Here is a 14,199-nt window from a genome sequence, read left to right as displayed (position 1 = left end):
TGGTATTCATACAAGTCAATAATATTCTTTAATTATATTTGTTTCAATTATTTTTTATTAATCATTTTACTCATTTATATTTTATATGATATTCCACTTCCTGGTGATCCCTCCACAAACATTTCATCCCATTCCTTCTGTCTCCCCTTCCCCTTTGCCTCTATAAGTGTGCTCCTCTAATCACTTACATACACCTGCCTCACAACTCCCGCATCTCCCTACACTGGGGCATCAATCCTCCACAGGACCAAGTGCCACACCTCCAACTGATGTCAAATAAGGCCATCCTGTTCTACATATGTATTTACACAAATCCCTCCACGTATACTCTTTGGTTCGTGGTTTAATCTCTAGGTGCTCAGGGTGGTCTGGTTAGTTGATATCCTTCTTCATACATGGTTATGATTCCCTTGATCTTTTCAGTCCTACCCTTAGCTCTGACACTAGGTTCCCTGTGCTGAGTCCAATGGTCAGTTGTGAGTATCTGCATCTGTATTATTCAGGTGCTGGTAGAACCTCTCAGAGAAAAGCCATACCAGGTTCCTGTCAGCAAGCACGACTTGGCATCAGCAAGAGTGTGTGGGGTTGCTATCTGCAGATGGGATGAATCCCTAGGTGGGGTGGTCTCTGGCTGGTCTTTTGTTTAGTCTCTGTTCCATTTTCTCCCATCTTTCCTTTGCACAGGAGCATTTCTGGGTTAACAGTTTGAGATGGGTGCATCCTCCCATCTCTCCACTGGGGGCCGTGTCTGTCTACCTGAGGTGTTCTCTACAGGTTGCAGCTCCCCTTTGCTGAATATTTTGGTGAAAATGATGGACAGTGGGTCCTGGAAGCCTTTGACTTCCCTGGGATTGGGGACATCCTAGTGCCTACCCCCAGGTCCCCATATCTCAGTGCTACATATTTCTCTAAGATTTTTTGGCCCTCTGTACTTCTCTCTTGTCCTTTCCAATATCTGATCCTGCTCCCCCATTTTCCCTTTCCCTGCCTCCCTCCCTCTACCTTCTATGATTATTTTGTTCCTCCATCTTGTAGGGTTGATGCACATACACTTTGGTCTTCTTAAGCTCCATATAGTTTCTAGGTTGTACAATGGGTATTTTGCACTTTTGGGCTAATGTCCACTAATCAGTGAGTATATGTCATGTGTGTTCTTTTGTGTATTGGTTACTTCACTCACAATGGTATTTTCTAGTTCTATTAATTTGCCTTTGAATTTCATGGAATCATTAATTTTAACACCTGAGAAATACTCTATTGTGTAAATGTACTATATTTTCTGTACAATATTCTTCTGTTGAATGATATCCGGGTTCTTTCCAGCTTCTGGCTATTATATGTAAGACTGTTTTGAACACAGTGAAGCATGTGTCTTTGTTGTATGTTGGAACCTCTTTTGGTTATATGCCAAACAGTTGTATAGCTGAGTACTCAGGTAGTACTATGTTCAATTTTCTGAGGAAACTCCAGACTGATTTACAGCTTGCAATATCATTAGAAATGGAAGAGTCTTCCTCTTTCTTTACATCCTCACCAGCATCTATTGTCACCTGACTTTTTAATCTTAGCTATTCTGACTGCCATAAGGTGGAATCTCTGGGTTTTTTAATTTGCATTTCCCTGATGACTAAGGATATTGAACATTTCTTTAGGTGGTTCTCAGCCATTAGATATTCTTAAGTTGAGGATTCTTTGTTTAGTTCTGTACAGCAATTTTAAAAGGGTTATTTGATTCTCTGAAGTCTAACTTTTTGAGTTCTTTGTATATATTTGATATTAGCCCTCTTTCAGATGTAGGACCAGTAAGGAGCTGTTCCCAATCTATAGGTTGCCATTTTGTACTAATGACAATGTCTTTTGAATTACAGAACCTTGCTAATATATGAGGTCCCATTTGTAGATTCTTGATCTTAGAGCATAAGCCATTGGAGTTCTGTTAAGGAAAATGTCTCCAGTGCCCATGTTTTCGTGCTATTTCCCACTTTTTCTTCTATTAGTTTAAGTGGATCTGGTTTTATGTGGAGATTCTTGATTCTCTTGGACTTAAGCTTTGTACAGGGTAATATGAATGTATTGATTTGCATTCTTCTACATGCTGACATGCAGTTGAAGCAGTACCATTTGTTGAAAATACTATCTTTTTTTCCACTCCATGATTTTAGCTCCTTTGTCCAAGATCAAGTGACCAGAGGTGTGTGGGTTCATTTCTGGGTCCTCAATTCTATTCCACTGATCAACGTGCCTGTCTCTGGATGAATACCATACAGTTTTTTATCAGTATTGCTCTGTGATATTGCTTGAGGTTAGGGATGGTGATTCTCCCGGAAGTTCTTTTATTGTTGAGAATAGGTTTCACTATCCTGGGGTTTTTGTTATTCCAAATGAATTCGCAATTTGTTCTTTCTGACTCTATGAAGAATTGAGTTGGAATTTTGATGGGGATTGCATTGAATCTGTAGATTGCTTTTGGCAAAATGGCTGTTTTTCCTATAATAATCTTGCCAATCTATGAGCATGGGAGATCTTCCCATCTTCTGAGATCTTTAATTTCTGTCTTCAGAGACTTGAAGTTCGGGTTGTACAGATCTTTCACTTTCTTAATTAGAGTTACACCAAGGTATATTACTTGTGACTAGGCTGCCATTTCTCTAATTTCTTTTTCAGCCTGTTTATCTTTTGAGCATAGGAAGGCTACTTATTTGTTTGCGTTAATTTTATATACAGAGAGTTTGATGAAGTTGTTTGTCAGGTTTATGAATTCTCTGGTGGAGTTTTTGTGGTAACTTAAGTTTACTATCATATCTTCTGCTACTAGTGGATTTTTGACTTCTTCCTTTCTAATTTGTATCCAATTGACGTCCTTATTTTGTCTGATTGGTTGAGCTAGGAGTTCGAGTATTTTATTGAATCGTTAGGGAGAGAGTGGGCAGCCTTGTCTAGTCCCTGATTTTATTGGGATTGCTTCAAGTTTCTCTTCATTTAGTTTAATGTTTGCTACTTGTTTGCTGTTCCTGGCTTTTACTATGTTTAGGTATGGGCCTTGAATTCCCGATCTTTCCAGGAAGGGATGTTGAATTTTGTGAAATGTTTTCTCAGCAGCTAATGAAATGATCATGTCGTTTTTTTTTTTTTTGAGGTTGTTTATATAGTGGACTATGTTAATGAATTTCTATATATTGAACCATGTCTGCATCCCTAGGATGAAGCCTTCTTGATCAGGTTGGATGATCATTTTCATGTGTACTTGGATTCTGTTTATGAGAATCTTATTGAGAATTTTTGCATCAATATTCATAAGGCAAATTTGTATGAAGTTCTTTTACTTTGTTGGGTCTTTGTATGATTTAGGTATAAGCATAATTGTGGCTTCATAGAAGGGATTTGGTAGTGCTCCTTCTGTTTCTATTTTGTGAAATAGTTTTGACATTATCGGTATTAGGTCTTCTATGAAGGTCTGATAGACTTCTTCTCACCTTCTCACTTCTAACTCACCTGGTCCTGTGCTCTTTTGGTTTGGGAGACTTTTAATAACTGCTTCTATTTCTTTGGGAGGTATGTGATTTGCAGATTGTTTATCTGATCCTGGTTCAATTTTGACAGCTCATATTTGTCTAGAAAATTGTCAATTTCCTCCCGATTTTCCAGTTTTGTTGAATATAGGCTTTTGTAGTAGGTTCTGATGAGTCTTTGAATTTCCTCAGATTCTGTTGTTAGGTCTCCCTTTTCATTTTTGATTTTGTTAATTTGGATACACTCTCTGTGAAGTCTGGTTAGTCTGGCTAAGGGTTAATCTATCTTGTTGATTTTCTCTAAGAACCAGCTCCTGTATTTTTTTTTGTACAGTCCTTTTTGTTTCTACTTGGTTGATTTTCATCTCTGAGTTTGATTATTCACTCCCTTGTACTACTCTTGGGTTTGTTTGCTTCATATTGTTGTAGAGCTCTTAGGTGTGCTGTCAAGCTGCTAATATATGCTCTCTCCTCTTTCTTTTGGAGACATTCAGATCTATGAGTTTTCCTCTTAGAAATGTGTCCGATAAGTTTGGGTATGTTGTGCTTTCATTTTCATTAGATTCTAAAAATGTCTTTAATTTCTTTACTTCTTCCTTGACAAAACTATCATTGAGTAGAGTGTTCTTCAACTTCCCTGTATATGTAGGCTTTCTCTTGTTTTTGTTGTTGGTGAAGAACAGCCTTAGCCTATGGAATTCTGATAGGATGCATGGGATTATTTGAATTTTTCGTGTCTGTTGAGGCCTGTTTTGTGGTTGATTACATGGTCAGTTTTGGAGAAGGTACCATGAGATGCTGAGAAGAAGGTATATTCCTTTGTTTTAGGATGAAATGCTCCGTAAATATCTGTTAAGTACATTGGGTTCATAACTTCTGTTAGTTTCTCTATGTCTCTGTTTGATTTCTGTGTCCGTGACCTATCCATTGACAAGATTCGGGTATTGAAATCTCCTTCTATTATTGTGTGAGGTGCAATGTCTGATTTCTCTTATGAATGTAGGTGCCCTTGCATTTGGAGCATAGATATTTAGATTTGACAGTTGATCTTGTTTGATTTTTTTCTTTGATGAATATGAAGTGTCCTTCCCCATCTTTTTTGTTAATTTTTGGTTGAAAGTTGATTTTATTTGATATTAGCATGGCTACTCCAGCTTGTTTTTTGGGACCATTTGCTTTGAAATTTGTTTTCCATACTTTTACTCTGAGGTAACGTCTGTCTTTCTCACTGAGATGTGTTTCCATTATGCAGCAAAATGCTGGATCCTCTTTACATATCAAGTCTATTAGTCTTTATCTTTTTATTTGGGAATTCAGTTCATTGATGTTAAGACATATTAAGGAATAGTGATTGTTGCTTCCTGCTATTTTTGTTGTTAGAGGTGGAATTATGTTTACGTGTGTCTCTTCTTTTTGTTTTGTTGCAAGGAGATTACTTTCTTGCTTTTCCTAGGGTGTAGTTTCCCTCCTTGTGTTGGAGTATGCCATCTGTTATCCTTTGTGGGGTTGGACTTGTAGAACGATATTGTGGAAATTTGGCTTTGTCATAGAATATCTTGGTTTCTCTATCTATGTTTATTGAGAATTTTGCTGAATATCGTAGCCTGGAATGGCATTTGTGTTCTCTTATGGTCTGTATGGCATCTGCCCAGAATCTTTTGGCTTTCATAGTTTCTGTTGATAAGTCTGGTATAATTCTTACAGGTTTGCCTTTACATGTTACTTGACCTTTTTGCTTACTGCTTTTAATATTCTTTGTTTTGTGCATTTTGTGTTTTGTCTACTATGTGACGGTGGGAATTTCTTTGCTGGTCCAATGTATTTGCAGTTCTGTAGGCTTCTTGTATTTTTTTGTTTGTTTTTGTTGTTTTTTTTTTTTTTTTGGTTCTTTTTTTCAGAGCTGGGGACCGAACCCAGGGCCTTGCGCTTCCTAGGCAAGCGCTCTACCACTGAGCTAAATCCCCAACCGGCTTCTTGTATTTTTATGAGCATCTTTTTCTTTAGGTTAGAGAAGTTTTCTTCTATAATTTTGTTGAAGATATTTACTGGTCCTTTAATTTGGGTTTCTTCAATCTCTTTTATACCTTTTCTCCTTATGTTTGATCTTCTCATTGTGTTCTGGATTTTCTGGATGCTTTGGGCTAGGAACTTTTTGGGTTTTACATTATCTTTGACAGTTGTTTCGATGTTTTCTATAGTATCTTCTGCCCCTGAGATTCTCTCTTCTATGTCTTGTATTCTGATGGTGATGTTTGCACTCTTGATCTCTTGATCTCTTCCCTAGGTTTTCTATCTCCATGGTTGTCTCCCTTTGTGCTTTCTTTACTGTTTCTATTTCCATTTTTAAACTCTGGATGTGTTTTTTCAATTCCTTCACCTGTTGGGTTGTGTTTTCCTTTAATTGTTTAAGGGATTTTAAGGTTTCCTCTTTAAGGGTTTCTACTTGTTTATTTGTGTTGTCCTGTATTTCTTGTTTTTTTGTTGTTGTTTTTTCTTTTTCTTTTTTTTTTCGGAGCTGGGGACCGAACCCAGGGCCTTGCGCTTGCTAGGCAAGTGCTCTACCACTGAGGTAAATCCCCAACCCCGTCCTGTATTTCTTTAACGGAGTTATTTATGTCCTTCTTAAATCCTCCATTATCATCATAAAATATGATTTTTAAATCCAAATCTTGCTTTTGTGTTGTGTTTAGATGTCTAATATTTTCTTTGTGGGAGAACTGGGCTCTGATGATGGCACATAACCTTCGTTTCTGTTGCTTAGATTCCTGTGCTTTCCTCTTGCTATCAGGTTGTCTCTGGTATTAGTTTGTCTTCTGTCTTTACAGTGGCTTGATCACCCTGTAGGCCTGTGTGTCAGCACTTCTGTGGACCTGTTTTCTTTTTTTGTGATCGGGGAAACATCTAAGAGGAAAAGCTGACTGAGCAGGAAGTACATGAGTGTATGTAGCTTAGAGTTAATCTGGATCAATAAGAGTAGAATAGTGTTTCCCAGAAGGCCAATGATAAACATGGCAGCCACCAGAGAGAAAAGGAGTTCAGGTGAACCTGATCTGCTGAAGAGACTCACCAAAATAAAGTTGAAGAACTCTGATTGGTTCATATGCTTTATGTCTAATGTACAATGCTTAACTCAAGGAATAACAGATGTATCAAGAAACCCAAAATGGCAAGTCACTTGCATCTCTCATGAAGATGTCTCTCAAGTTTTTTTGTTTTTGTTTTTGTGTTTTGTTTTGTTTTTGTTTTTGTTTTTGTTTTTTTTTGAAGCTGGGGCCCGAACCCAGGGCCTTGGCTTGCTAGGCAAACACTCTACAACTGAGCTAAATCCCCAACCCCTTCTCTCAAGTTTTACTGGCTACTTGGGTAGCCATCCTGAGAAAATGTATACATCCACAGGTAAAATGAGTAAGAGAATGGAGCCTTGTTCAGTTAATAATGTTTACTAGATACAAAGCAGAAAGCAAGCAATTTGAATATCTGAAGAAAACTCTCAATTTAAATGATAACCACTGAATCTAGAGAGATGGATCAGTGGGCAAAATGCATGCTGTATAGTCAACAAGTGTGATTGACAAGGTTAAAATACCCAGAACCCTATAAATGCCAAGTAGGTATAGCAGCGTGGTTATAATTCTATTCTTTACAAGGTAGAGACATTGAATCCTTTAAATAAGCTGGATATCTAGAGTAGTCACTTGGGCTAATTAGGTTTAATTGAAAGACTGGGCATCAATATATCACATGGAGAAACAGTGAAGATTCCATGTAATAAAATGCCTTCATATATATATATATATATATATATATGTGTGTGTGTGTGTGTGTGTGTGTGTGTGTGTGAAGTCTGCAAAAAATGAACCCACCTGCTTATGGATGTATAAGCCCACACAAGTGTTTATCACATAAAAGTACAGATATAAAATTAAAAAAATACTATTGATTTTTGTTAAAATATTTGGGGTGAAAATTACAAATACTAGACTTCTAGATGTTAATATAACATTCATCCCTGGGATGCTCTGGTGAGATTTGGGAAGTATGGCAAACTTTTTGTAACATCTAGGGACTCAGTACAGCATATAAGGGACTATACATAAATGCTGGGATAGAAGTATAGACAGAAACAAATCTGTCATCAGTCATCATGGGATAAAATTGCTCTTACAATTCTATGGAGTACAAAACATGAAGATACCATGAACATAGGTTTAATGAAAGTAGACTTAGGTTTTCACAATGTGAGTTATTATGGAGTCATCAGTAAACAAGTCATTATTGATGGCTTAATTTTATTTTGAGCAGTGTGCTTTATTTTAGGTAGTTTTAAAGATACCTAAAGTATTCTTTAGGTATAACAATACCATGATACAGAAGTAGATTTAAAATATCGGATATAGATTTACAGGGTGACTAAAATGGTCAAGTATTAAGATTAAGAACCAGCAGCCCTCACACACTTAAATCAGGAAAATATTTTCTCAGCAATGTTGACATTGAGCTAGATTTCATTTGGCATGCACAATTTCACCAACATCAATGCACAGAAAGACATTGGAGTAAGTTTGTAAGATGACAATTTTTTTCAGGCAGCTAGAATATGGAATATTATAGCAGATAAATAGTAATAATGCATATGCTTTGCATGAGCTTGGGAAAAATATAATTATTCTGGGCTTAAATACTTTAAGTTACAACAGAGTGATCTTGGATAATTTGTTGACATAATTTTCTTCTTCCAAAAAATATTTGGCAAAGACCATGGTTACTAGCACTGCTGTTAAAGTGAAATCAAAGGATGATGTCATGTGATAAGTGCTCAATAATACCAATTCTGTAGTGTGGAAATATTTTAAAATCACTTACTGAGCAAGCCATAGTTGTGGTGTTTGTAGAAATCAATTGAGGTTAATATATTAAAAATAGATATACTTTTATCTTTATTATAACCTTATTCAGAATATTTGAAAAATGAATATAACTTGCTAATATATGAGTAAATGAATAAAGTGTGTGTGTGTGTGTGTGTGTGTGTGTGTGTGTGTTTGATTCAACCACTTATCAAAGAGCTGGGGCTACAGAACTGGCTCATGCGTAAATATGATGACATGCGTTGAACTGCCAATACAGATGCAAATGTTGGGTGCTAACCACAGGTCTTTGAATTCTCATGCTCCTTTGGGAAGATAGTGATCAGAGATATAATTATTACAGAGTCTCACAGGTCAGGGAGCATAGTACACAGAATAAACAACAGACCACCTTTCAAGCAATATTGCAGATAATAATAAACAAATAGACAGCCAACATTGTCTTCTATTACACACACACACACACACACAGACACACACACACACACACACACACACACACACACACACACGAGTTATGTACATCCAAATTCACATAGTACACATGAATGAAAGGAAGAATATTATATCAAGGTATATAAATTTGACCAAGAAAGATACATATTTTTAAGTTAAAAATAGGCTTAAAATACATAATATTATTGAGACAAAATAATTAATGGGTATAGATGAGTTGTCAGTTGGATGAGAAAAAACTTTCAACTGCTCTATAGCAGTATTAGAGTTCTTGATAAAATTAATTGACCATTTCAAAGTAACTGTGAGAAATGGTTTGACTATGCACAACATGATGAAATTATATATGTCTGATGCCAGAAAAATGAAAATTACAGTGATTTGATATATAAATATGTATGTATTGAAATCCAGTATACTAAAATATAAATATTTATGTAAACAATTACTACATGTAAATGCAAAATTAAAAAGTATTTTAAAAATATGATACATGTCTAGCCATCTAGTCTTGACTACATGGTAAAAGATTTTGAAATCTTTGATGATAAGTTATTTCTTCTTGCTATTATTACTAAACATTATGCTTTTTCCAAGCCTGAACCTACTCAATAAATTTCTTCTCTACAGTTATCCAGTGCATTATTAGAACAAGTCAAATAAAACTTCCCCTTTGCTAGACCCTGATAACTCTTGCTTACAAGCCCTTGAAATATTTCATTACCTTTTCCAGTTCAATAACATCAGGAGTTTTATTACTTGGCATTATTGAAGAAAAAGTTTTGCCACAGGGTACTCTCTTGGGTTTCAGAAGCCATATAGGAAAGGCTGAAAACATGTAAGTAAATTTTTTTGGGCATGGCCCACAATATTGCTTGACTTGTGGTAGGTGTGCTCTAAGAATGCAGGATCCTTAGAGACTACATCCCAGGATGGCTTTTTACTGTTGGTATGCCTTTTATGTCACTATTATATAGCCTAATAATTCCTGGTCATCAATCTTCCCTATGGAGAAAACTTTCTGAAGGGTGACATGGAGATGAACTTTTATGAGTTAATGCTGTTTAGATCCACCAAAGCTCCCAGGGACTAAATCCAATCCAATCCAATCCAATGTGTACACATGGAGTGAGCCATGGCTCCAGTTGCATATGTACCAGAGGCTGGCCTTATCTGGCATCAGTGAGAAGGGAGATCTTTGGTCCTCTGGAGGGTCGATGACACAGTTATCGGAATGTTAGTGTGCTATGTGGTAGTGGGTGAGTGGGTTGGTAAGCATCCTCATAGAAGCAGAGGTGATGAGACTGGGGATAGGGAGTTTAATTAGGGAGGGGGATAACATTTGAAATTTAAATAAATAAAATAACCAATGAAATAAAAATAATTTTATATGATTCAAATAGTCCTATGAAGAAAATTTAAGGAGATGGTTTTACCAGAAATATGTAATAAAGTTAAAACCAAGAATAGAATATGAGTACTCCCCATAGAATAATAAGGACTAGAATGAGTTTTCACAATTACACTAAGAGAAATAGGCTTGGGGCCAATTTGTTTTCAAGGAAAAACATTCATTCTAAGTCAGGACCAAGGATGAAGTATGCATTTTGATAAAGTGAGGCCATGAAAAATTCTTTTTCTGAACTATAATAAGGTTATAGAATGAAACCTGCTTTGAACTTATTATCAACATCTTTTTAACTCCCCTTTTATGTAACATTTTATCTATAAAGATAATTTTCTAGATATCACTTTTCTAAAAATTAAAAAACATCAGAGGGAAGAAATAAGGTGGTAGTTTAGGGGGGATCTGCCACATCTATCCAAATGTACATGCGTGACTAGGGAGGCTCTGCCCCATATGTGTGGTTTGTGGAGCTCAGTCCCATCTACCAAATGTAATATGAATGTGTTTGTCTGTCTATATTTATGTATATGTGTATATGTGTATAGGTATATGTTTATGTATGCAGGTATGTAAGAACACTTATGGATGAGACAGGAGGTTGGGACCAACAAGAGTGTGTGTGCTTGTACATGTTATCTGTACAAATGATTCACTTTATTTTTCTTTCTTTTCTCTCTTGTTCATGAAGAGTTAATAAGTTCCAAGCTTCTTCTATGGCCAGCAAGAACTTCTTAAGGCAGAGATAAAGGAAACCAGTGCTTTTTAGGACAAAATAATAATCAGTCTTTGACTTTGTCCAGTGCTGTATCCTGCCCAGTTAAGTCTCTGACATCTGTGTATTGTAAAAAGAGTGCCTTACTCTCACTATCTGTGAGATGTTAGTAGGATCTTCTGGACACCTTAAAATTCCAAAGTCAAGAGCATCCTGGGATAAAAGTGTCCTCAGTTTACAAATATTACTTTAGAAATTTGGCATGGATAGGCAGAGTGTGAAGCACAGAATTGGATAAAACAGAGATTTGGTTCCAAAATACACGTTTGCTATACTGGAAGCACACACATATACACACACACACATATATATCTTATATCATATATGTGTATATATCTATCATATATATATACATATATATATATATATAGTAGTTCTGCCACTATTGTGCTTTTTGTAAAAAACAAAACCTCAAAATAAAATTGTCATATGACATACCCTGCCTGAGTACATACAAAACTGGAAATGAAATCAGTGCATATTATGCTTTTGTTCATTAATGCATTTTTGCAAGTGCTAAAGTATAGATCAATAAGATGTGTTAAAGGGAGTTAATAAAGAATATGTGTTGCTAATAAAATATATGTGTTTGTCAGAAATAAAAATAGTTAAACACTGTTTTTAGAGGAAAGCAAATAAAACTGTATGATCCAATAAAGCAAATTAACATAAATACATAAGGTCACATAGTGTCCTTTTTCCTTTATAAATATAAGCTGAAATATGTTCTGAAATAAAAATAGGCAGAGGTTGTTAGAGTACAGGAATAAGAGTAGGGGGGAAGGAAGAGATGATGGAAGAATACGTAGATAAGATTAAGACATAATTATTACATTCAATTCACACAGGTTAACAATTATTATATAATTGTAAAACAAATTCCAAAGCATCTCTATTGCCTCACTATCTCAGTACACAGCAAACATCCAAGAAATATATCAAGTAATGCTAGAAACACACACACACACACACACACACACACACACACACACACACACAGTAACGTAAAATGAAACAAAAACAAAAACTAAACTAAACTTACCTTCCATTGTTCCTAAATGAATAAAACCCTCAGTGTTTTTTTTTTAAATAAGTCTGTCTGTTTTTTTTTTATTTATCATACAGGTGTTATTTCAATGTTCTGTTTGCTGTATATACTGTTTTCAAACCTTAAACCAACAAACTCTTTTTTTTTTTTTTTGGTTCTTTTTTTTGGAGCTGGGGACCGAACCCAGGGCCTTGCCCTTCCTAGGCAAGCGCTCTACCACTGAGCTAAATCCCCAGCCACAGCTAAATCCCCAACCCCAGCTAAATCCCCAACCCCCAAACTCTTTATAAAAGAATGTCATCATCTAACTTCACCAACAGGTCCATCACTCTCAGAACAAATTGATCTGCGAAAACAAAAGCAAACACATACAGAAAATATCCATTAATTTCTGCTGTGTGGGATGGAGCAGTAGGGTGAGTGCAAGTACCTCTGACAGGCATTACAGTTGTGCGTTACCCTGCTGCTTTCCCCATTTTTCTCAGGAAAGACAACATGTGGATCTTTGTATATGCTCTCTGAGTAAACTAAAGGTATCAGATCATATTCCGCTCTCAGCAAAACTCCCACACATCTCCACTGTGACATGCAATAGTATAAAATCTTCATCTTAGTCGTCCCATTACTGTATGAGGGTGTTCAGAATACTGACACATATTGACCATTTAATTATCTCATTTAATTTCCATGGATCAAGGAGTCAAAGTACATTTTTATTAGTGAATGTTTGTTGAATGAAAGAATCCTAAAGTGAAATGTTTTTATTAACAATAATGTTATAGATAAGTAGGCTAAAGGGAGAATGGGGTGACTAATTTGTTTAATGCCCTACAGCTGCTAAAATAATAGATTTGAGCTGATGTCTGACTGGTTTCAAGTCCTGCACTCCCTGAAGACATTGCTTCTTTTTTGAATTTGGTAATCAGTTGCCCCGCCATGACGTTGTAAATTGAGAATTCCTCTTGGTAATTCTCCTTTTCCTAGTACTCAGAAAGCAAATAAAAGATGATTGACATTCATGCCGGGCAGATTTTTCTGATTCCAGACCCATGGCTATTATCACAAAGTTATTACTACAGTATTATTCGTTTGTTGTTTTGAGTAAATTTTATTGTTATGCAGACCTATGTGTCCATGTTGGTCTAACCTTCTTAGGTTCAAAACATGAGTGATAACCATAAAAAAACCTCATTTGTGTTTGAATTAGAAAATATTGGAATAAATAAACGTCCATCGTTTCATTCAAAAGCCTACATAGACTCAACCAATGTGCTCTGGAAAGCATCCATTGGAAGGACCACAATGGTATTAACACATACTATCTCTTTTATGCCCATATCTCTCAAGAACTTCACAAACTTTAAAGTCGACACTCACCTGTGTGTAGATAGTGAGGAATTACTCTTGGTGACTCATAAGTATGTTGGCTCTATTCACTGTGAAAGTTCATGAAATCTCCCTGTATTTCACAATCATTGGCCTAATCAGTGTTATCTACAGTTATTTAAGCATGAAATCATCATAGTCAGAAAAGGAAGACTACCCAGAAAACAGTTTCATCAGTAATCCCATGAGTTTCCCTTTCTCCTATGGAGAAAATTAGTTTTAGTGGAAGCTGGAGATTGGGCATTTATATAATCCCTGGAATATTTGGGGAGATGTTTATTCACCTCTCAGTCAAACACAGGGAATAGAGTTATCATCAATGTGATTGTTGAACATAACATTTATTCATATTATTTTGTTTCTAATCAGAAGAAAGAGAAGCATGGGTGTATTGCTGTAAACTACTGCCCATAGTTAAATGGTATTTTTTAGTTATTTTGAGATTTAATAATGAAATATTGGGAGAAGTAGAACAATTGTGGCAGCCTTCTTCAATTGAGGAATGGCTTCCTTGAAAGCCGTTTGGAGGAGAAATGTTTCCATGCAGATGACTCTTGCACACAGTAGTATTGTTTGTCTCTGATCAGTGAAAGAGCAGAGATCAGAAAGCAGTTAAGATGACAGCAAATACAGATAAGCACATGGGAGTAAAGGTAGAGTGAGGTAAAAGGAGGTAACTATAAAACTACCTTTAGTCCATATGGTCAAGCATGTTTATCAAGGAGGAAGCACGGAAAAGTGGATGTACATTT

At 36.0% G+C, this 14,199-nt stretch overlaps 1 pseudogene; it reads right to left on the bottom strand.

Moving 5' to 3' along the window:
• Olr1099-ps (olfactory receptor pseudogene 1099) lies at positions 6,397–6,609 on the bottom strand (annotated as a pseudogene).

This window comes from Rattus norvegicus, chromosome 7 (assembly GCF_036323735.1).
Source record: "Rattus norvegicus strain BN/NHsdMcwi chromosome 7, GRCr8, whole genome shotgun sequence".
In the NCBI taxonomy this organism is placed as follows: domain Eukaryota; kingdom Metazoa; phylum Chordata; class Mammalia; order Rodentia; family Muridae; genus Rattus; species Rattus norvegicus.
The sequence above is the reverse complement of the archived record's forward strand: the minus strand, read 5'-3'. Positions and strand labels throughout refer to the sequence as shown.